Genomic DNA, 27,821 nt, shown 5'->3' with positions numbered 1-27,821 from the left:
AGTTGTGAAAATTATCTACAAGACTAACCTTTAGGTTTTTTTCGTAGGTTTTACCATTTTTGAGATATAGAGGTTCAGCTAGGATTTTTAGGTTTTTATCTTAAGTCTTTAAGATTTTGCTTGGAAACCGCAAGTCGTATCAAAATGGGGCTAAAGAAAATGTTGAAGCTCTGAAAATTCTCTACAAAATTGGATGATTTATTTTTTCCTACGATAAAACCTACGAAAATATCATAAAGGTCAATCTTGTGGAGAATTTTCACAGCTACTACATTTTCTTCAGGCCTATTTACATAGGTCTCGCGGTTTCCAAGCAAAATCGTGAAAACCTAAAAAAACCCTAAATTGTGAATTTTGATCGCGATTTATTTAAAAATCCCTCAGGCGATTTTTTTGTTTCTTGATAATTCTCATCTATGGGCATTCTAGTTTCAGAATCTGCAAAAACTTCCCAGGTGTAAGCACCTTCCATTTAAAATTAGTTAAGGCGCACCGTGCCTAGAAAAAGCAGCCTACTATGAAAAAACGAAAGAAAAACAAAACCCTCTAAAGTTGACGAACCACGCATACGTTTTAAATACCATGATCTGGGAATCTGCACCTGGAATGTTCGCACACTTTATAGAGAAGGTGCAGTCTTCGCATTAACAGATGTACTTGAAAAGTACAAGGCCGACATTACTGCCATACAGGAAATACGATGGGAAAGGCTTCACAACAACACCTAAAGGAGACGCACTAGCTATTATTATAGCTGCCATGACATAAAGCATGAGTTTGGTTGCGAATTTGAAAGACTCGCTATAATTCGAGTAAAAGCCAAATTCTTCAACATCAGCTTTATTTGGGCTCCACTAAAGACAAGGACGAATAGACCAAAGATATATTTTACGAGCGCTAAAAAGAAACTTATGACCGTTGCCCTGCCAATGACATTAAAATTATTCTTGGCGATTTTAATGCCAAAATTGGAAAGAAGAACATCTTTGGCCCAACAGTCGGGCAATTAAGTCCCCACAGTGAAACATCTGACAATGGTATGAGGTTGATAGACTTTGCAGCTGCAAAAAACATGGTAGTATAGGGCTACTCTACAATCAGTAGCAACGCGCAGCGCACGAGAGAGGTATCGGGAGAAAAGGAGAGAAGAGAAACGTCTTTTCCGCAGGAAAAAGAGATAAATCGAAAGGCGGGAGTGAGAAAAAATCGAGATGTACAGGAGCCAGAATGAAGTCCGAAATTTCTACCAAAGAGTGAAACATCAAACTGATGGTTTTGGTACAGGCACAACCTCCTGCAGAGACCAGCAAGGTAATTTGGTAACTGATATAGATAGTGTGCTCAGGATATGGAAAGAACACATTTCCAAACTCTTGGTGTACTCTAGTAACGAAATACCAGGGCTTAAATCCCAGAAGATGGTACTGAATGTATACAGCCCAGCCAAGATGAGGTAAAGACAGCAATAAACGGGAGCCGATGGCTTAACGGCACAGCTCTTCAAAACCGGAGGCGACACGCTGAGTATCCCTTGTCGCGTCCATAAGAAAGGAAATAAGACTCTATGCTCCAACTATAGGGGCATAAGTCTTCTCCCTATTGCCTAGAAGATAGTGTCTGGGATAATGTGCGAACAACTAAAGCCTATGGTCAATGAAATAATTGGACCATACAAATGCGGCTTTAGACCTGGCAAATCCACCAGTGACCACATATTTACACTGCGGCAAATCCTGGGGAAGACCCAAGATATGCGGATCAACACCTACCACCTTTTTGTCGATTACAAAACAGCCTCCGACAGCCCTCTACGTTCAAAGGTATTCCATGTCATGTCTGAATTTGGTATCCCTGTAAAGCTCATTCTGCTTTGTATAATGGCATTAACTGGTACACAGTCTCAGTTAAAATAGGAAAGAACCACTCCAAAGAGTTTGGGACCAAAAGAGGATTCAGACAAGGAGACGGCCTCTCGTGTGATCTCTTCAACATTCAGCTGGAAAGGGTTATACGAGATGCGAAGGTCAAAAGAAGTGGCACAATATATACAAACAGACATGTTACTTTCATTACACTGTTCAACAAAATCGAACTTTTTTTAAAATTACAAGAAACCCGGCACAGATTATGAAAGAGGACCGAAAAAAAGAAGACACGTGTATCGGCTTTTTGAAAGTTTACGTCGGGAAGTAACCTAAATAGGCGTGGCAAGTTTCGCCCATTTCTTCAGGTTTTGAAATATTCGACATCAGATTCCTTGGAATCCTTGCATTTTAGGTGTTAAGTGTCTTTGGCAATATTACTGACAACAATGCGGGGTATGTTTTTATGAAAAAAATTAACCCTCATGCGAGTCAATAAAGGGGCCTTTTTGGTCCCTTTTTTCAAAAACGTTTAAAAACTCCTTTAAAATGTGATCGTATCAGATCAAAATATTCTACAAAATTATTTGTCATAAAATTTTACTATAGGTCCCCGAATACACCAAAACTCTAAATCGTACCTAAACGCCAGGAATCTGCCAAAAGTAAAATCATGTTTTAGGGTTATGTTGTACTTTATCTGAGTTTATTAAGTTTTGTCCCACAAAACTTCATTCTAGATAGAAGACGTCAAAGACAAAAATAATCTCCATCAAATTTCAATATAAGTCGCCGAATAAATGAAATATGTATTTGCAATATGTATCAAGAAAATATATACATCAAGTTTGCCAACAAAACACCCAAATATTTTTTGAATAAATTTGTTTTGTTCATTTTTCGAGTTGATGCATGAAAGTAACATGAAATTTAGTTCTAGACGAAAGGTGTTAAAAGAAGAAATATTCTACTCAAAATTTCATTGTAAGTCCTCGAACAAACTAGATATCTGGGTAAAATACTTTGTTAAGAAAATGACGTTACAAAATTAGATATTATAGGTAGAAATTATTTGTTACACTTTTAGACTCTTAATTAAAATGTATTCCATACTGAGCCAAAATCTCCTAAAATACCTCACTTTTGGGGGGTTGTGCCAAAAGAAGAAATGTTCCAAATCAAATTTCATTATGAGTCTATGAGCAAAAGAAATTTATAGCTATAATATTTAACATGTCCAGAATCTTTCGCATTTTATATATGATTTAGGACCATATTCTACCGTTTTTATTCACATTTTCGTTATCTGCGGTCACAAAATATATTTTATTGATGTTTTTTTATAATAAATTCTTTCAGAAGTTTATGTGTGCTCGATCCAAACTGTTTTTGAAATATCTATGGTGAATATATATGGGGAAAGTATAGATAGCCCAGATCGGACTTTGAAAAATTACGTATTTTAGTACTATAAACTAAACTAACGTCATCAGGATAAGTCATAGGTTCCTGATATTGTATGTGAAAATACGGGGATAGTCTACGGCTATTGTCCAGTGAATATATGTCTGGCATACGAGTCCTATCATCCATGGTTTTGGCATGGTCCTAAATACTATCATGATGGCAGCTACTCCTGCTCTGATAAAATTGACTGAATTAGTGAAAATTAAAAGAAATTAAAAATAAATAAAATATAATAATACAAAAAATATTTTTTTTACTCTCTTTAAGACAAAAACAACATTTTTAAACTAACTATAACAAGTCAAAAAATAGTTAGATATAAATTAGATAAAACAAGTAAGTCAAGTATCAGTCGTCTTTGTCGACAGATATATACCCTCAGCCTATGAGAATTGAAATTTTAATCTATTGACAGATCCAATATGAACCGTAACTGGAAGCTGCGCACCGATAGTGATCACTTCAAATCAAGTTTAGATAAAATATTACGAAGACCAAATTTTGGAGCGAATCGGCTGATCCGCACGAGAGTTATCGTACGATCCAGTCACTAACACATGGTGCCATATAGGTTTTTACAGCTTTCGGGTTTTTTTTCAGGACGTATGGACTTGACCCTGATAAAACTTGTACCGTCGTAATGGGAGCGGCGAATACAAGTTTCAACAACAAAAATCAAAGTTAATTTTCTGAAATTTTGTGTGGGAGGTACTTGAAGGAGTGGATCGATAAAGTCTATATGGGAACCTTACGATGTGCAAAGTATAGACCAAATCGGTTAATATCTTCAAGAGTTATCGTGCGCACAAATTTTCCGATCATTTTCGAACTTCTTTGGGGGAGGTACCTGAAGGAATGGCCTCATATGACTCATCTTCGGACTTAAACTTAGTTCGATGGCCAAATTTTGGACCAAATGGGCACATCTGTTCGAGAGTTAACGTGCGCTCCAAACACTACACATGGTACCATAGGAGATTCTTAACCTTTCGAGGTGTTTTCTCAGGAAGTATGGATGTGTCCCTGATAAAACTTGTGCTGCAGGAATGGGGGCAGCAAATACAAGTTGCTACAACAATAATCAAAGCGATTCGAGCCAGTCCTAACCAAACCTTTCCGAAATTTTGTGTGGGAGGTACCTGAAGGAGTGGACCGATATGGTCCGTCTTCGAACTTAAATTAAGTTTGAACAAAATATTACTAAGGCCAAATTTGGATCAAATCGTTTCATCTGTTAGAGAGTTATCGTGCGCGCCAGCCAGACAGACAGACGGACGGATATTGCAAAATAAACTCCAAATTGTCTGAAACACATTTCGTCCAAACATACTTGGGGTCTAAAGCCATTATTTCGATGAGGCACATTTTGCCCGTATGAAAGTGTATATACCCTCGTTAGCATAAATGCTGGGGGTATAAATAGTTGGTTTATAACTAGTTAAAGTAATGCAGAGATGGACAATTGTTCACTGCCTAGCTTATCCCCATGTTAAAATAGTTAGTTGGCGTAATGGAAAATAATCGTATTTGAACCTAGGCTTTTTTTTCGCTACGCATAATCATTGTGACATTTGGTGTCAAAATAGCGAAATATTTATTTTTTAATATACAACATATTAATAATAAGAGAAGATTCATATTTCATTATTTAATTGACAAAATGCTTATTATCAAGCGGGATTATGTTTAAAAAATAGTAATAAAAGCAAGTAAAAAGTCGTTAAGTTCGGCCGGGCCGAACTTTTTATACCCTCCACCATAAAAACCCCGAAGGACAGATGCGCCGAACTTCCGCGTTATGGCGTGATGAAGTTTTTGCAAGAGACATTGTAAGCCATCATTAATTAGCTTTTTATCTTTGTTTGTTGTTTTTGTAGAGCACTTAAGCAACAGTGAACAAATATATAACGCGGAAGTTCGACTCACGGCGGATCTGTCCTTCGGGGTTCATAATATACCCACCAAGGCCTTTCTTCCCCAAGAGGAATTTTTCGTGTCCCAGACTTTCACCTCCATTTTGTTGCACAGTGTTATCTAATCTAAAAAATGTGTTCAGCTAGGTGAAAGGTACCACCTACGGGGCTATATCAAAGAGTCAACCTATCTTTACATTTTTTGGCGGAAAAGTTTTATAGCTGCAGGGAACTTCAAGAGTCAAATTGAGGGTAGCTTCATCAAAACAATGTAGACCCTCAAAAAAGGACCCATGTTGACGAATTTAATGAAGAAATTTCGTGACCACTGAAAATTCCCGAAAATCGGGAGGTAAAGTTATATGGGGGGAATATACCAAAACATGGACCTATATTGACGATTATTTTTGAATAGACAAAATTGTAGCTAAAATTCTCAAAATACCGATCATTACAGATAGTTCGGTTAAAAATTGCAGCTAAAATTCTCAAAATACCGAAAATCGGGAGGTACCGATATATGGGGGCTATACCAAAACATGGACCTATGTTGACGATGATTCGTTGGAGATGTTTTATGCCCACTGAGAACTTTAAATGTCAAATTACAGCTATTTCGGTTAAAAACTGTAGCTAAAATTCTCAAAATACCGAAAATCGGAAGATACCGTTATATGGGGGCTACACCAAAACATGGACCTATGTTGACGATGTTTCGTTGGAGATGTTTTATGTCCACTGAGAACTTTAAATGTCAAATTACAGCTATTTCGGTTGAAAACTGTATCTAAAATTCTCAAAATACAGAAAATCGGTAGGTACCGTTATATGGGGGCTATACCAAAACATGGACCTAGGTTGACGATGTATCGTTGGAGATGTTTTATGACCACTGAGAACCTCAAATGGCAAATTACTGCTAGTTCGGTTAAAAATTTTAGCTAAAATTATCAAAATACCGAAAATCGGGAGGTACCGATAAAATTTTAGCTAAAATTATCAAAATACCGAAAATCGGGAGGTACCGATATATGGGGGCTATACCAAAACATGGACCTATATTGACGATGTTTCGTGGAGATGTTTCATGACCACTAAGAACCTCAAATGTCAAATTACAGCTAGTTCGGTTAAAAATTGTAACTATAATGCTCAAAATACCGAAAATCGGGTGGTACGGTTATAAGGGGGCCATACCAAAACATGGACCTATGTTGACGATGTTTGGTGGAGATGTTTTATGACCACAGAGAACCTCAAATGTCAAATTGCAGATAGTTTGGTTACAAATTGTGGCTAAAATTCTCAAAATACCGAAAATCGGGAGGTACCGTTATATGGGGGCTATACCAAAACATGGACCTATGTTGACAATGTTTGGTGGAGATATTTCATGACCACTGAGAACCTCAAATGGCAAATTACAGCAAGTTCGGTTAAAAATTGTAGCTAAAATTCTCAAAATACCGAAAATCGGGAGGTACCGATATATGGGGGCTATACCAAAACATTGACCTATGTTGACGATGTTTCGTGGAGATGTTTCATGACCACTGAGAACCTCAAATATCAAATTGCAGGTAGTTCGGTTAAAAATTGTGGCTAAAATTCTCAAAATACCGAAAAGCGGGAAGTACCGTTATATGGGGACTATACCAAAACATGGACCTATGCCCATATCATTTGGGATATAAGTTTGTTGATCACTAGGAACCCTAAGTGCCAAATTATAGCTAATTCGGTCTGCAAATGTGGCGAAGAACGTCAAAACACCTCAAATCCAGAGGTACCGTTATATGGGGGCTATACCAAAGAGTGGACCGATATAGCCCATCTTCGAACTTGACCTGTCTATGGAAAAAAGACCCTCGGGTGCAAAATTTCAGCACTCTATCTCAATTATTGCGGACGCTAGAGTGATTACAACAGACGGACAGACGGACGGACAGACGGACATGGCTAGATCGTCTTAGAATTTTATCCTGATCAAGAATATATATACTTTATAGGGTCGCAAATGATTAGTTCGATGTGTTACAAACGGAATGACAAACTTGATATACCCTCCATACTATGGTGGAGGGTATAAAAATTGAAAATTCCATATTTAATTATTATACATATTTTTTTGAATATGGCATTAACAGTTTAACCTCTGAAGGTAAGAAAAACTATATTTCTTTATATGCCGAGTTTTTATCATATTTTACTAAAAAAGTGTTCCCTTACATCAAAGGGGCATACGTGGACCTTGGGAGTAATAAAAATTTCAGAAATATCGTTCATTTATCTCAAATATTATGATATCCATTTTCATTTCGATGTGTTGCAATAATATTTATTATTTTATTGCCTAAAAAATAAAAAAATAGCTGTGTCTTTTTACGTGCTAATTAGTAATAATTATTACTAATGTTGCAGATTTTGGCAGTTGTATAAAGGAAACTATTGTTTGCTGAAAAAGTGGCTAAGTTGTTGAAACTATGTTGCTTATTCTGCGGTACTGTTTTACTATAGCAACAATATCATATAGTATTAGCTTCGCTAGCAATATTATTATGAAATGTGTTGCTACATGTTGCAATTGTTCATTGTTGCTAAACATATTTCGAAGAAATTTTAGCAGACAAAGCTGCACATTTTTTCGATGCTTTTGCTAATATGGCGTTAGAATTTTAAACTCTGATACAATATTGTGTGACATACCCTTTCCCCGCTACCCAAAAATCTGAGAAAACTTGTAGTTTCTGAATAAAAAATGAAAATTTTAGCTACATTATTTTGACTCGTAGCGAATATTTAGGTCCAAAACAAACTCAATTTATCCTCTACATAAAATAAAGTTGTTAGAATAGTTGACATGATGTAAATAAATTGATGTTAACTTAATTTTTTTTTTCAGATATACAAATTAAAAATTTTCTGAATGGTAAGTTGAATTCAATTTATACGTTATTTAATTACATAATTTGAATATTATTAAAAAAATATATATGTGATTTATTTTACTATTCAGAAATTTTATGCAACTTTTATTAAATTACATGCATACTAAACTATTCATCGCATATACTTCGATGTAATTTTTTTTAATGTATTTGTATTCAATTTCCTTTTCAAATTATATACATTGAACATTGTTCATATGTCCTTGAGCATTGACTATTTACATTTTGTATTGAAATAGCCAATTTTCATTTCAGTAACAATGTGTCATTTAATTTCATTCAGTATGACATTATTGTCAATGTTGTATTTTAGTTTTCAGTACAATCGATGTAAATCAACTCCATGTTCAACCCCTGTGAAAAAATATTACATACATCATGTTTTTACATTATTCATACACATGTATTACTTTTACATATGCCGAGAACTTTTCATATGTACGAGTATAAGTGTATGTATGTATTTTTCCTTCCTTTTGACCATACTCTGTCCTTCATTATTTGCAATTCATCACCATTGTGCAACAAATGCTAAAAAGAAAACATCTTTCAACAAAATGTTCGAAACATCATTACATGGATGAGGTTTTTTGTTGTTCGTTCGAATAGGGAATGAAGTTAAAGTGATGAAAATTGAATGTTTGTCATTTCTATTAACCTCTTCTTCGAAATATTCAATTCTCCTTGAATGACCTGCGACAATATGTACTCTTAAGACCAAGGTTCTGTTTTTTTGTTTGTCTGGGAAAATGAGAAATTAGAAAAAATCTATCAATGGAATTAAGTGATGTTGATGGGGGGATAACCTGTGGACTCAAAGGGATTAGTAGTTACATATGGGCCATCTACTCTACAGTAGACGACCCTATGGGCCATCTACTCTACAGTAGACGACCCTATGGGCCATCTACACTACAGTAGACGACCCTATGGGCCATCTACTCTACAGTTGTCGACCCTATGGGCCATCTACTCTACAGTAGACAACCCTATGGGCCATCTACTCTACAGTAGACAACCCTGTGGGCCATCTACTCTACAGTAGACGACCCTATGGCCCATCTACTCTACAGTAGACGACCCTATGGCCCATCTACTCTACAGTAGACGACCCTATGGCCCATCTACTCTACAGTAGACGACCCTATGGCCCATCTACTCTACAGTAGACGACCCCACGGGCCATCTACTCTACAGTACACGACCCTATCGACCATCTACTCAACAGTAGACGACCCAATGGGCCATCTACTCTACAGTAGACGACCCAATGGGCCATCTACTCTAGAGTAGACGACCCAATGGGCCATCTACTCTACAGTAGACGACCCAATGGGCCATCTACTCTACAGTAGACGACCCAATGGGCCATCTACTCTACAGTAGACGACCCAATGGGCCATCTACTCTACAGTAGACGACCCAATGGATGATGACACATAGGGTCGTTTATTGTAAAGCAGACGACCCAATGGGCCATCTACTCTACAGTAGACGACCCAATGGGCCATCTACTCTACAGTAGACGACCCTATGGGCCATCTACTCTACAGTAGACGACCCTGTGGGCCATCTGCTTTACAATAAACGACCCTATGTGTCATCTACACTACAGTAGTCGATCCAGTGGGCCATCTACTCTACAGTAGACGACATCTACTCTACAGTAGACGACCCTATGGGCCATCTACGCTACAGTAAACGACCCTATGGGCCATCTACGCTACAGTAGACGACCCTGTGGGCCAACTGCTCTACAGTAGACGACCCTATGGGCCAGCTACTCTGCAGTAGACGACCCTGTGGGCCATCTGCTCTACAATAAACGACCCTATGTGTCATCTACACTACAGTAGTCGATCCAGTGGGCCATCTACTCTACAGTAGACGACCCTGTGGGCCATCTACTCTACAGTAGACGACGCTATGGGCCATCTACTCTACAGTAGACGACTCTGTGGGCCATCTACTCTACAGTGGACTACCTTATGGGCCACCTACTCTACAGTAGACGACCCTATGGGCCATCTACTCTACAGTAGACGACCCTATGGGCCATCTACTCTACAGTAGACGACCCTATGGGCCATCTACTCTACAGTAGACGACCCTATGGGCCATCTACTCTACAGTAGACGACCCTATGAGCCATCTACTCTACAGTAGACGACCCTATGGGCCATCTACTCTACAGTAGACGACCCTATGAGCCATCTACTCTACAGTAGACGACTCTATGGACCATCTACTCTACAGTAGACGACTCTATGGACCATCTACTCTACAGTAGACGACTCTATGGGCCATCTACTCTACAGTAGACGACCCTATGGGCCATCTACTCTACAGTAGACGACCCTATGGGCCATCTACTCTACAGTAGACGACCCTATGGGCCATCTACTCTACAGTAGACGACCCTATGGGCCATCTACTCTACAGTAGACGACCCTATGGGCCATCTGCTCTACAGTAGACGACCCTATGGGCCATCTGCTCTACAGTAGACGACCCTATGGGCCATTTACTCTACAGTAGACGACCCTATGGGCCATCTACTCTACAGTAGACGACTCTATGGGCCATCTACTCTACAGTAGACGACCCTATGGGCCATCTACTCTACAGTAGACGACCCTATGGGCCATCTACTCTACAGTAGACGACCCTATGGGCCATCTGCTCTAGAGTAGACGACCCTATGGGCCATCTGCTCTACAGTAGACGACCCTATGGGCCATTTACTCTACAGTAGACGACCCTATGAGCCATCTACTCTACAGTAGACGACCCTATGAGCCATCTAATCTACAGTAGACGACCCTATGGGCCATCTACTCTACAGTAGACGACCCTATGGGCCATCTTCTCTACAGTAGACGACCCTGTGGGCCATCTAAATTACAGTAGAGACCCTATGGGCCATCTAAATTAGAGTAGAGACCCTATGGGCCATCTACAGTACTCTACAGTAACGACCCCATTGGCCATCTACTCTACAATAGATGACCCTATTGGCCATCTACTCTACAGTAGACGACCCTATGGGCCATCTACTCTAAAGTAGACGACCCTATGGTCCATCTACTCTACAGTAGACGATCCTCTGGGCCATCCACACTACAGTAGACGACCCTCTGGGCCATCTACTCTACTGTAGACGCCCCTATAGGCCATCTACTCTACAGTAGACGACCCTATGGGCCATCTAATCTACAGTAGACGACCCTTTTCGAATATGGACTAGTTCAACGGTAAAATATCTACTTCCAGAGGTAATGGTTCAAATTTCTTAAAAAACCTAACGGCACTAATTAAAATGAGTGATGAACCCGGCAACTTACGAATTGGGTTGATTTGGCTAAAACTTTGCACAACGTAAACTTTCTTCTAAAATTCCATCAATTTTCTTTCGAGAATCTCAAATTTAATTGTTTATAAATTAAGTTAAGATAAATGGCCAAAAAAATTATATTTTTTTGTCGGCAAGTTCATACCTCCAAAAACGGCCGCTACATTCTGAAATCGTTGTAAATGCATAATATTTGGGCGAAAAAATTTCGCTGTTGTTACCGGCTCCTGTCTACAGATGAAAGTCCCAATTTAAATATATAGGGTATACCTATGTTTTATTTTTAGAAAATTTTACAAAGGTATTTCTTTGTTTAGATGTTAACTTTCGGATTTAAAACTAATTTTCCCCCTAATAACATCGACTTATTATTACATTACTGACCCTTTTGTTGGCCTGCTGACTTTCACAAGCTGTATACGATTATTGCTTTTGTTGTTGTCGTTGAACACTGTTATCGGTTGATGTTGATTGTTACATATTTTCACTACTCTGTTGAACTGTTGTTGGTTGGTTGTCTGTGGCACTTTTATCTATCATCATGTCAATGTCATATGCTTCAATGATTTTCATTGTTCTCTAATGAAGATATGTTTTGACTTTGAAGGAGTAGTCAGCAACGAACGAAGACAAGACAAGACAAGGACAGCTATGGATGCTCATCTCACAAACAGGGTCATCAAAATGGTGGAATAGATGAAAAACGACAAACAATGGCAAAAAAGCAAATATCAACGGGACAGGCACGGATACACAAAGATAACCTAACAGTCAAGCATTACCGGAATGAAGACTTAAAATTTCGTTTTCATTGTCAGCCTTAAAGTAACTTAACAAAGTGGCCCTAACAACAAAATTTAAATATTTTTTGTCAACGTGTTCTTGTTTGACGGTATGCTGCTGTATAATAAAATTGTTTTAGCCTTTAAGCGATGTGTCGCTTTAACGGACACTTTTATTTTGCATATTTTTGGTGATGGTGTGCGTTTGAATGTGCCAGTTTTGTCACAATACTAAAGGTGAGATTCCTATAAATTTTTGTATTTTTTGTTACTGAAGCGCAAAGTTGCAAACAATAATAGGAGGTAGTAGTTACGATGATGGCAAACGCCTGCTAAATGTTGCTTTTTAAAATGAATTGTTACATCTCCTAACTACTTTTTACTATTTTGTGAAACATTATATTACTCTGGCATGCCATTTTTTGGGGGAAATAAATAAATTTGCTTAAATTAAAGCTTTTTTATTTTTTATATAATAATATATAAAAATATTAAACATAAAATGTAAAATATAAAAATAAAATATAAAACATAAAATATAAAATATAAAATATAAAATATAAAATATAAAATATAAAATATAAAATATAAAATATAAAATATAAAATATAAAATATAAAATATAAAATATAAAATATAAAATATAAAATATAAAATATAAAATATAAAATATAAAATATAAAATATAAAATATAAAATATAAAATATAAAATATAAAATATAAAATATAAAATATAAAATATAAAATATAAAATATAAAATATAAAATATAAAATATAAAATATAAAATATAAAATATAAAATATAAAATATAAAATATAAAATATAAAATATAAAATATAAAATATAAAATATAAAATATAAAATATAAAATATAAAATATAAAATATAAAATATAAAATATAAAATATAAAATATAAAATATAAAATATAAAATATAAAATATAAAATATAAAATATAAAATATAAAATATAAAATATAAAATATAAAATATAAAATATAAAATATAAAATATAAAATATAAAATATAAAATATAAAATATAAAATATAAAATATAAAATATAAAATATAAAAATATAAAATATAAAATATAAAATAAAAATATAAAATATAAAATATAAAATATAAAATATAAAATATAAAATATAAAATATAAAATATAAAATATAAAATATAAAATATAAAATATAAAATATAAAATATAAAATATAAAATATAAAATATAAAATATAAAATATAAAATATAAAATATAAAATATAAAATATAAAATATAAAATATAAAATATAAAATATAAAATATAAAATATAAAATATAAAATATAAAATATAAAATATAAAATATAAAATATAAAATATAAAATATAAAATATAAAATATAAAATATAAAATATAAAATATAAAATATAAAATATAAAATATAAAATATAAAATATAAAATATAAAATATAAAATATAAAATATAAAATATAAAATATAAAATATAAAATATAAAATATAAAATATAAAATATAAAATATAAAATATAAAATATAAAATATAAAATATAAAATATAAAATATAAAATATAAAATATAAAATATAAAATATAAAATATAAAATATAAAATATAAAATATAAAATATAAAATATAAAATATAAAATATAAAATATAAAATATAAAATATAAAATATAAAATATAAAATATAAAATATAAAATATAAAATATAAAATATAAAATATAAAATATAAAATATAAAATATAAAATATAAAATATAAAATATAAAATATAAAATATAAAATATAAAATATAAAATATAAAATATAAAATATAAAATATAAAATATAAAATATAAAATATAAAATATAAAATATAAAATATAAAATATAAAATATAAAATATAAAATATAAAATATAAAATATAAAATATAAAATATAAAATATAAAATATAAAATATAAAATATAAAATATAAAATATAAAATATAAAATATAAAATATAAAATATAAAATATAAAATATAAAATATAAAATATAAAATATAAAATATAAAATATAAAATATAAAATATAAAATATAAAATTAAAATATAAAATATAAAATATAAAATATAAAATATAAAATATAAAATATAAAATATAAAATATAAAATATAAAATATAAAATATAAAATATAAAATATAAAATATAAAATATAAAATATAAAATATAAAATATAAAATATAAAATATAAAATATAAAATATAAAATATAAAATATAAAATATAAAATATAAAATATAAAATATAAAATATAAAATATAAAATATAAAATATAAAATATAAAATATAAAATATAAAATATAAAATATAAAATATAAAATATAAAATATAAAATATAAAATATAAAATATAAAATATAAAATATAAAATATAAAATATAAAATATAAAATATAAAATATAAAATATAAAATATAAAATATAAAATATAAAATATAAAATATAAAATATAAAATATAAAATATAAATATAAAATATAAAATATAAAATATAAAATATAAAATATAAAATATAAAATATAAAATATAAAATATAAAATATAAAATATAAAATATAAAATATAAAATATAAAATATAAAATATAAAATATAAAATATAAAATATAAAATATAAAATATAAAATATAAAATATAAAATATAAAATATAAAATATAAAATATAAAATATAAAATATAAAATATAAAATATAAAATATAAAATATAAAATATAAAATATAAAATATAAAATATAAAATATAAAATATAAATATAAAATATAAAATATAAAATATAAAATATAAAATATAAAATATAAAATATAAAATATAAAATATAAAATATAAAATATAAAATATAAAATATAAAATATAAAATATAAAATATAAAATATAAAATATAAAATATAAAATATAAAATATAAAATATAAAATATAAAATATAAAATATAAAATATAAAATATAAAATATAAAATATAAAATATAAAATATAAAATATAAAATATAAAATATAAAATATAAAATATAAAATATAAAATATAAAATATAAAATATAAAATATAAAATATAAAATATAAAATATAAAATATAAAATATAAAATATAAAATATAAAATATAAAATATAAAATATAAAATATAAAATATAAAATATAAAATATAAAATATAAAATATAAAATATAAAATATAAAATATAAAATATAAAATATAAAATATAAAATATAAAATATAAAATATAAAATATAAAATATAAAATATAAAATATAAAATATAAAATATAAAATATAAAATATAAAATATAAAATATAAAATATAAAATATAAAATATAAAATATAAAATATAAAATATAAAATATAAAATATAAAATATAAAATATAAAATATAAAATATAAAATATAAAATATAAAATATAAAATATAAAATATAAAATATAAAATATAAAATATAAAATATAAAATATAAAATATAAAATATAAAATATAAAATATAAAATATAAAATATAAAATATAAAATATAAAATATAAAATATAAAATATAAAATATAAAATATAAAATATAAAATATAAAATATAAAATATAAAATATAAAATATAAAATATAAAATATAAAATATAAAATATAAAATATAAAATATAAAATATAAAATATAAAATATAAAATATAAAATATAAAATATAAAATATAAAATATAAAATATAAAATATAAAATATAAAATATAAAATATAAAATATAAAATATAAAATAAAATATAAATATAAAATATAAAATATAAAATATAAAATATAAAATATAAAATATAAAATATAAAATATAAAATATAAAATATAAAATAAAAATATAAAATATAAAATATAAAATATAAAATATAAAATATAAAATATAAAATATAAAATATAAAATATAAAATATAAAATATAAAATATAAAATATAAAATATAAAATATAAAATATAAAATATAAAATATAAAATATAAAATATAAAATATAAAATATAAAATATAAAATATAAAATATAAAATATAAAATATAAAAATATAAAATATAAAATATAAAATATAAAATATAAAATATAAAATATAAAATATAAAATATAAAATATAAAATATAAAATATAAAATATAAAATATAAAATATAAAATATAAAATATAAAATATAAATATAAATATAAAATATAAAATATAAAATATAAAATATAAAATATAAAATATAAAATATAAAATATAAAATATAAAATATAAAATATAAAATATAAAATATAAAATATAAAATATAAAATATAAAATATAAAATATAAAATATAAAATATAAAATATAAATATAAAATATAAAATATAAAATATAAAATATAAAATATAAAATATAAAATATATAAAATATAAAATATAAAATATAAAATATAAAATATAAAATATAAAATATAAAATATAAAATATAAAATATAAATATAAAATATAAAATATAAAATATAAAATATAAAATATAAAATATAAAATATAAAATATAAAATATAAAATATAAAATATAAAATATAAAATATAAAATATAAAATATAAAATATAAAATATAAAATATAAAATATAAAATATAAAATATAAAATATAAAATATAAAATATAAAATATAAAATATAAAATATAAAATATAAAATATAAAATATAAAATATAAAATATAAAATATAAAATATAAAATATAAAATATAAAATATAAAATATAAAATATAAAATATAAAATATAAAATATAAAATATAAATATAAAATATAAAATATAAAATATAAAATATAAAATATAAAATATAAAATATAAAATATAAAATATAAAATATAAAATATAAAATATAAAATATAAAATATAAAATATAAAATATAAAATATAAAATATAAAATATAAAATATAAAATATAAAATATAAAATATAAAATATAAAATATAAAATATAAAATATAAAATATAAAATATAAAAATATAAAATATAAAATATAAAATATAAAATATAAAATATAAAATATAAAATATAAAATATAAAATATAAAATATAAAATATAAAATATAAAATATAAAATATAAAATATAAAATATAAAATATAAAATATAAAATATAAAATATAAAATATAAAATATAAAATATAAAATATAAAATATAAAATATAAAATATAAAATATAAAATATAAAATATAAAATATAAAATATAAAATATAAAATATAAAATATAAAATATAAAATATAAAATATAAAATATAAAATATAAAATATAAAATATAAAATATAAAATATAAAATATAAAATATAAAATATAAAATATAAAATATAAAATATAAAATATAAAATATAAAATATAAAATATAAATATAAAATATAAAATATAAAATATAAAATATAAAATATAAAATATAAAATATAAAATATAAAATATAAAATATAAAATATAAAATATAAAATATAAAATATAAAATATAAATATAAAATATAAAATATAAAATATAAAATATAAAATATAAAATATAAAATATAAAATATAAAATATAAAATATAAAATATAAAATATAAAATATAAAATATAAAATATAAAATATAAAATATAAAATATAAAATATAAAATATAAAATATAAAATATAAAATATAAAATATAAAATATAAAATATAAAATATAAAATATAAAATATAAAATATAAAATATAAAATATAAAATATAAAATATAAAATATAAAATATAAAATATAAAATATAAAATATAAAATATAAAATATAAAATATAAAATATAAAATATAAAATATAAAATATAAAATATAAAATATAAAATATAAAATATAAAATATAAAATATAAAATATAAATATAAAATATAAAATATAAAATATAAAATATAAAATATAAAATATAAAATATAAAATATAAAATATAAAATATAAAATATAAAATATAAAATATAAAATATAAAATATAAAATATAAAATATAAATATAAAATATAAAATATAAAATATAAAATATAAAATATAAAATATAAAATATAAAATATAAAATATAAAATATAAAATATAAAATATAAAATATAAAATATAAAATATAAAATATAAAATATAAAATATAAAATATAAAATATAAAATATAAAATATAAAATATAAAAATATAAAATATAAAATATAAAATATAAAATATAAAATATAAAATATAAAATATAAAATATAAAATATAAAATATAAAATATAAAATATAAAATATAAAATATAAAATATAAAATATAAAATATAAAATATAAAAATATAAAATATAAAATATAAAATATAAAATATAAAATATAAAATATAAAATATAAAATATAAAATATAAAATATAAAATATAAAATATAAAATATAAAATATAAAATATAAAATATAAAATATAAAATATAAAATATAAAATATAAAATATAAAATATAAAATATAAAATATAAAATATAAAATATAAAATATAAAATATAAAATATAAAATATAAAATATAAAATATAAAATATAAAATATAAAATATAAAATATAAAATATAAAATATAAAATATAAAATATAAAATATAAAATATAAAATATAAAATATAAAATATAAAATATAAAATATAAAATATAAAATATAAAATATAAAATATAAAAATATAAAATATAAATATAAAATATAAAATATAAAATATAAAATATAAAATATAAAATATAAAATATAAAATATAAAATATAAAATATAAAATATAAAATATAAAATATAAAATATAAAATATAAAATATAAAATATAAAATATAAAATATAAAATATAAAATATAAATATAAAATATAAAATATAAAATATAAAATATAAAATATAAAATATAAAATATAAAATATAAAATATAAAATATAAAATATAAAATATAAAATATAAAATATAAAATATAAAATATAAAATATAAAATATAAAATATAAAATATAAAATATAAAATATAAAATATAAAATATAAAATATAAAATATAAAATATAAAATATAAAATATAAAATATAAAATATAAAATATAAAATATAAAATATAAAATATAAAATATAAAATATAAAATATAAAATATAAAATATAAAATATAAAATATAAAATATAAAATATAAAATATAAAATATAAAATATAAATATAAAATATAAAATATAAAATATAAAATATAAAATATAAAATATAAAATATAAAATATAAAATATAAAATATAAAATATAAAATATAAAATATAAAATATAAAATATAAAATATAAAATATAAAATATAAAATATAAAATATAAAATATAAAATATAAAATATAAAATATAAAATATAAAATATAAAATATAAAATATAAAATATAAAATATAAAATATAAAATATAAAATATAAAATATAAAATATAAAATATAAAATATAAAATATAAAATATAAAATATAAAATATAAAATATAAAATATAAAATATAAAATATAAAATATAAAATATAAAATATAAAATATAAAATATAAAATATAAAATATAAAATATAAAATATAAAATATAAAAATATAAAATATAAAATATAAAATATAAAATATAAAATATAAAATATAAAATATAAAATATAAAATATAAAATATAAAATATAAAATATAAAATATAAAATATAAAATATAAAATATAAAATATAAAATATAAAATATAAAATATAAAATATAAAATATAAAATATAAAATATAAAATATAAAATATAAAATATAAAATATAAAATATAAAATATAAATATAAAATATAAAATATAAAATATAAAATATAAAATATAAAATATAAAATATAAAATATAAAATATAAAATATAAAATATAAAATATAAAATATAAAATATAAAATATAAAATATAAAATATAAAAATATAAAATATAAAATATAAAATATAAAATATAAAATATAAAATATAAAATATAAAATATAAAATATAAAATATAAATATAAAATATAAAATATAAAATATAAAATATAAAATATAAAATATAAAATATAAAATATAAAATATAAAATATAAAATATAAAATATAAAATATAAAATATAAAATATAAAATATAAAATATAAAATATAAAATATAAAATATAAAATATAAAATATAAAATATAAAATATAAAATATAAAATATAAAATATAAAATATAAAATATAAAATATAAAATATAAAATATAAAATATAAAATATAAAATATAAAATATAAAATATAAAATATAAAATATAAAATATAAAATATAAAATATAAAATATAAAATATAAAATATAAAATATAAAATATAAAATATAAAATATAAAATATAAAATATAAAATATAAAATATAAAATATAAAATATAAAATATAAAATATAAAATATAAAATATAAAATATAAAATATAAAATATAAAATATAAAATATAAAATATAAAATATAAAATATAAAATATAAAATATAAAATATAAAATATAAAATATAAAATATAAAATATAAAATATAAAATATAAAATATAAAATATAAAATATAAAATATAAATATAAAATATAAAATATAAAATATAAAATATAAAATATAAAATATAAAATATAAAATATAAATAAATATAAAATATAAAATATAAAATATAAAATATAAAATATAAAATATAAAATATAAAATATAAAATATAAAATATAAAATATAAAATATAAAATATAAAATATAAAATATAAAATATAAAATATAAAATATAAAATATAAAATATAAAATATAAAATATAAAATATAAAATATAAAATATAAAATATAAAATATAATTATAAAATATAAAATATAAAATATAAAATATAAAATATAAAATATAAAATATAAAATATAAAATATAAAATATAAAATATAAAATATAAAATATAAAATATAAAATATAAAATATAAAATATAAAATATAAAATATAAAATATAAAATATAAAATATAAAATATAAAATATAAAATATAAAATATAAAATATAAAATATAAAATATAAAATATAAAATATAAAATATAAAATATAAAATATAAAATATAAAATATAAAATATAAAATATAAAATATAAAATATAAAATATAAAATATAAAATATAAAATATAAAATATAAAATATAAAATATAAAATATAAAATATAAAATATAAAATATAAAATATAAAATATAAAATATAAAATATAAAATATAAAATATAAAATATAAAATATAAAATATAAAATATAAAATATAAAATATAAAATATAAAATATAAAATATAAAATATAAAATATAAAATATAAAATATAAAATATAAAATATAAAATATAAAATATAAAATATAAAATATAAAATATAAAATATAAAATATAAAATATAAAATATAAAATATAAAATATAAAATATAAAATATAAAATATAAAATATAAAATATAAAATATAAAATATAAAATATAAAATATAAAATATAAAATATAAAATATAAAATATAAAATATAAAATATAAAATATAAAATATAAAATATAAAATATAAAATATAAAATATAAAATATAAAATATAAAATATAAAATATAAAATATAAAATATAAAATATAAAATATAAAATATAAAATATAAAATATAAAATATAAAATATAAAATATAAAATATAAAATATAAAATATAAAATATAAAATATAAAATATAAAATATAAAATATAAAATATAAAATATAAAATATAAAATATAAAATATAAAATATAAAATATAAAATATAAAATATAAAATATAAAATATAAAATATAAAATATAAAATATAAAATATAAAATATAAAATATAAAATATAAAATATAAAATATAAAATATAAAATATAAAATATAAAATATAAAATATAAAATATAAAATATAAAATATAAAATATAAAATATAAAATATAAAATATAAAATATAAAATATAAAATATAAAATATAAAATATAAAATATAAAATATAAAATATAAAATATAAAATATAAAATATAAAATATAAAATATAAAATATAAAATATAAAATATAAAATATAAAATATAAAATATAAAATATAAAATATAAAATATAAAATATAAAATATAAAATATAAAATATAAAATATAAAATATAAAATATAAAATATAAAATATAAAATATAAAATATAAAATATAAAATATAAAATATAAAATATAAAATATAAAATATAAAATATAAAATATAAAATATAAAATATAAAATATAAAATATAAAATATAAAATATAAAATATAAAATATAAAATATAAAATATAAAATATAAAATATAAAATATAAAATATAAAATATAAAATATAAAATATAAAATATAAAATATAAAATATAAAATATAAAATATAAAATATAAAATATAAAATATAAAATATAAAATATAAAATATAAAATATAAAATATAAAATATAAAATATAAAATATAAAATATAAAATATAAAATATAAAATATAAAATATAAAATATAAAATATAAAATATAAAATATAAAATATAAAATATAAAATATAAAATATAAAATATAAAATATAAAATATAAAATATAAAATATAAAATATAAAATATAAAATATAAAATATAAAATATAAAATATAAAATATAAAATATAAAATATAAAATATAAAATATAAAATATAAAATATAAAATATAAAATATAAAATATAAAATATAAAATATAAAATATAAAATATAAAATATAAAATATAAAATATAAAATATAAAATATAAAATATAAAATATAAAATATAAAATATAAAATATAAAATATAAAATATAAAATATAAAATATAAAATATAAAATATAAAATATAAAATATAAAATATAAAATATAAAATATAAAATATAAAATATAAAATATAAAATATAAAATATAAAATATAAAATATAAAATATAAAATATAAAATATAAAATATAAAATATAAAATATAAAATATAAAATATAAAATATAAAATATAAAATATAAAATATAAAATATAAAATATAAAATATAAAATATAAAATATAAAATATAAAATATAAAATATAAAATATAAAATATAAAATATAAAATATAAAATATAAAATATAAAATATAAAATATAAAATATAAAATATAAAATATAAAATATAAAATATAAAATATAAAATATAAAATATAAAATATAAAATATAAAATATAAAATATAAAATATAAAATATAAAATATAAAATATAAAATATAAAATATAAAATATAAAATATAAAATATAAAATATAAAATATAAAATATAAAATATAAAATATAAAATATAAAATATAAAATATAAAATATAAAATATAAAATATAAAATATAAAATATAAAATATAAAATATAAAATATAAAATATAAAATATAAAATATAAAATATAAAATATAAAATATAAAATATAAAATATAAAATATAAAATATAAAATATAAAATATAAAATATAAAATATAAAATATAAAATATAAAATATAAAATATAAAATATAAAATATAAAATATAAAATATAAAATATAAAATATAAAATATAAAATATAAAATATAAAATATAAAATATAAAATATAAAATATAAAATATAAAATATAAAATATAAAATATAAAATATAAAATATAAAATATAAAATATAAAATATAAAATATAAAATATAAAATATAAAATATAAAATATAAAATATAAAATATAAAATATAAAATATAAAATATAAAATATAAAATATAAAATATAAAATATAAAATATAAAATATAAAATATAAAATATAAAATATAAAATATAAAATATAAAATATAAAATATAAAATATAAAATATAAAATATAAAATATAAAATATAAAATATAAAATATAAAATATAAAATATAAAATATAAAATATAAAATATAAAAATATAAAATATAAAATATAAAATATAAAATATAAAATATAAAATATAAAATATAAAATATAAAATATAAAATATAAAATATAAAATATAAAATATAAAATATAAAATATAAAATATAAAATATAAAATATAAAATATAAAATATAAAATATAAAATATAAAATATAAAATATAAAATATAAAATATAAAATATAAAATATAAAATATAAAATATAAAATATAAAATATAAAATATAAAATATAAAATATAAAATATAAAATATAAAATATAAAATATAAAATATAAAATATAAAATATAAAATATAAAATATAAAATATAAAATATAAAATATAAAATATAAAATATAAAATATAAAATATAAAATATAAAATATAAAATATAAAATATAAAATATAAAATATAAAATATAAAATATAAAATATAAAATATAAAATATAAAATATAAAATATAAAATATAAAATATAAAATATAAAATATAAAATATAAAATATAAAATATAAAATATAAAATATAAAATATAAAATATAAAATATAAAATATAAAATATAAAATATAAAATATAAAATATAAAATATAAAATATAAAATATAAAATATAAAATAAAATATAAAATATAAAATATAAAATATAAAATATAAAATATAAAATATAAAATATAAAATATAAAATATAAAATATAAAATATAAAATATAAAATATAAAATATAAAATATAAAATATAAAATATAAAATATAAAATATAAAATATAAAATATAAAATATAAAATATAAAATATAAAATATAAAATATAAAATATAAAATATAAAATATAAAATATAAAATATAAAATATAAAATATAAAATATAAAATATAAAATATAAAATATAAAATATAAAATATAAAATATAAAATATAAAATATAAAATATAAAATATAAAATATAAAATATAAAATATAAAATATAAAATATAAAATATAAAATATAAAATATAAAATATAAAATATAAAATATAAAATATAAAATATAAAATATAAAATATAAAATATAAAATATAAAATATAAAATATAAAATATAAAATATAAAATATAAAATATAAAATATAAAATATAAAATATAAAATATAAAATATAAAATATAAAATATAAAATATAAAATATAAAATATAAAATATAAAATATAAAATATAAAATATAAAATATAAAATATAAAATATAAAATATAAAATATAAAATATAAAATATAAAATATAAAATATAAAATATAAAATATAAAATATAAAATATAAAATATAAAATATAAAATATAAAATATAAAATATAAAATATAAAATATAAAATATAAAATATAAAATATAAAATATAAAATATAAAATATAAAATATAAAATATAAAATATAAAATATAAAATATAAAATATAAAATATAAAATATAAAATATAAAATATAAAATATAAAATATAAAATATAAAATATAAAATATAAAATATAAAATATAAAATATAAAATATAAAATATAAAATATAAAATATAAAATATAAAATATAAAATATAAAATATAAAATATAAAATATAAAATATAAAATATAAAATATAAAATATAAAATATAAAATATAAAATATAAAATATAAAATATAAAATATAAAATATAAAATATAAAATATAAAATATAAAATATAAAATATAAAATATAAAATATAAAATATAAAATATAAAATATAAAATATAAAATATAAAATATAAAATATAAAATATAAAATATAAAATATAAAATATAAAATATAAAATATAAAATATAAAATATAAAATATAAAATATAAAATATAAAATATAAAATATAAAATATAAAATATAAAATATAAAATATAAAATATAAAATATAAAATATAAAATATAAAATATAAAATATAAAATATAAAATATAAAATATAAAATATAAAATATAAAATATAAAAATATAAAATATAAAATATAAAATATAAAATATAAAATATAAAATATAAAATATAAAATATAAAATATAAAATATAAAATATAAAATATAAAATATAAAATATAAAATATAAAATATAAAATATAAAATATAAAATATAAAATATAAAATATAAAATATAAAATATAAAATATAAAATATAAAATATAAAATATAAAATATAAAATATAAAATATAAAATATAAAATATAAAATATAAAATATAAAATATAAAATATAAAATATAAAATATAAAATATAAAATATAAAATATAAAATATAAAATATAAAATATAAAATATAAAATATAAAATATAAAATATAAAATATAAAATATAAAATATAAAATATAAAATATAAAATATAAAATATAAAATATAAAATATAAAATATAAAATATAAAATATAAAATATAAAATATAAAATATAAAATATAAAATATAAAATATAAAATATAAAATATAAAATATAAAATATAAAATATAAAATATAAAATATAAAATATAAAATATAAAATATAAAATATAAAATATAAAATATAAAATATAAAATATAAAATATAAAATATAAAATATAAAATATAAAATATAAAATATAAAATATAAAATATAAAATATAAAATATAAAATATAAAATATAAAATATAAAATATAAAATATAAAATATAAAATATAAAATATAAAATATAAAATATAAAATATAAAATATAAAATATAAAATATAAAATATAAAATATAAAATATAAAATATAAAATATAAAATATAAAATATAAAATATAAAATATAAAATATAAAATATAAAATATAAAATATAAAATATAAAATATAAAATATAAAATATAAAATATAAAATATAAAATATAAAATATAAAATATAAAATATAAAATATAAAATATAAAATATAAAATATAAAATATAAAATATAAAATATAAAATATAAAATATAAAATATAAAATATAAAATATAAAATATAAAAATATAAAATATAAAATATAAAATATAAAATATAAAATATAAAATATAAAATATAAAATATAAAATATAAAATATAAAATATAAAATATAAAATATAAAATATAAAATATAAAATATAAAATATAAAATATAAAATATAAAATATAAAATATAAAATATAAAATATAAAATATAAAATATAAAATATAAAATATAAAATATAAAATATAAAATATAAAATATAAAATATAAAATATAAAATATAAAATATAAAATATAAAATATAAAATATAAAATATAAAATATAAAATATAAAATATAAAATATAAAATATAAAATATAAAATATAAAATATAAAATATAAAATATAAAATATAAAATATAAAATATAAAATATAAAATATAAAATATAAAATATAAAATATAAAATATAAAATATAAAATATAAAATATAAAATATAAAATATAAAATATAAAATATAAAATATAAAATATAAAATATAAAATATAAAATATAAAATATAAAATATAAAATATAAAATATAAAATATAAAATATAAAATATAAAATATAAAATATAAAATATAAAATATAAAATATAAAATATAAAATATAAAATATAAAATATAAAATATAAAATATAAAATATAAAATATAAAATATAAAATATAAAATATAAAATATAAAATATAAAATATAAAATATAAAATATAAAATATAAAATATAAAATATAAAATATAAAATATA

General features: G+C 17.5%; 1 protein-coding gene across 2 annotated transcripts in view; it reads left to right on the top strand.

Moving 5' to 3' along the window:
- unc-13-4A (BAI1 associated protein 3) overlaps nt 1-27,821 on the top strand; it is a 595,010-nt gene that overhangs the window by 188,975 nt on the left and 378,214 nt on the right. The window contains exon 3 of one of the 2 annotated variants that reach the window (XM_073987488.1): nt 8,145-8,171. The exons of the other annotated variant lie outside the window; for it this stretch is intronic. The gene's annotated coding sequence lies outside the window, so the exon portion shown is untranslated. The remainder of the gene's footprint in view (nt 1-8,144; nt 8,172-27,821) is intronic. 2 annotated transcript variants of the gene reach the window in all.

The sequence above is a fragment of the Musca autumnalis genome, unplaced genomic scaffold, assembly GCF_047663935.1.
Source record: "Musca autumnalis isolate F117 unplaced genomic scaffold, ASM4766393v1 scaffold_4, whole genome shotgun sequence".
In the NCBI taxonomy this organism is placed as follows: Eukaryota; Metazoa; Arthropoda; class Insecta; order Diptera; family Muscidae; genus Musca; species Musca autumnalis.
This window is presented reverse-complemented; position numbering and strand designations above follow the sequence as displayed.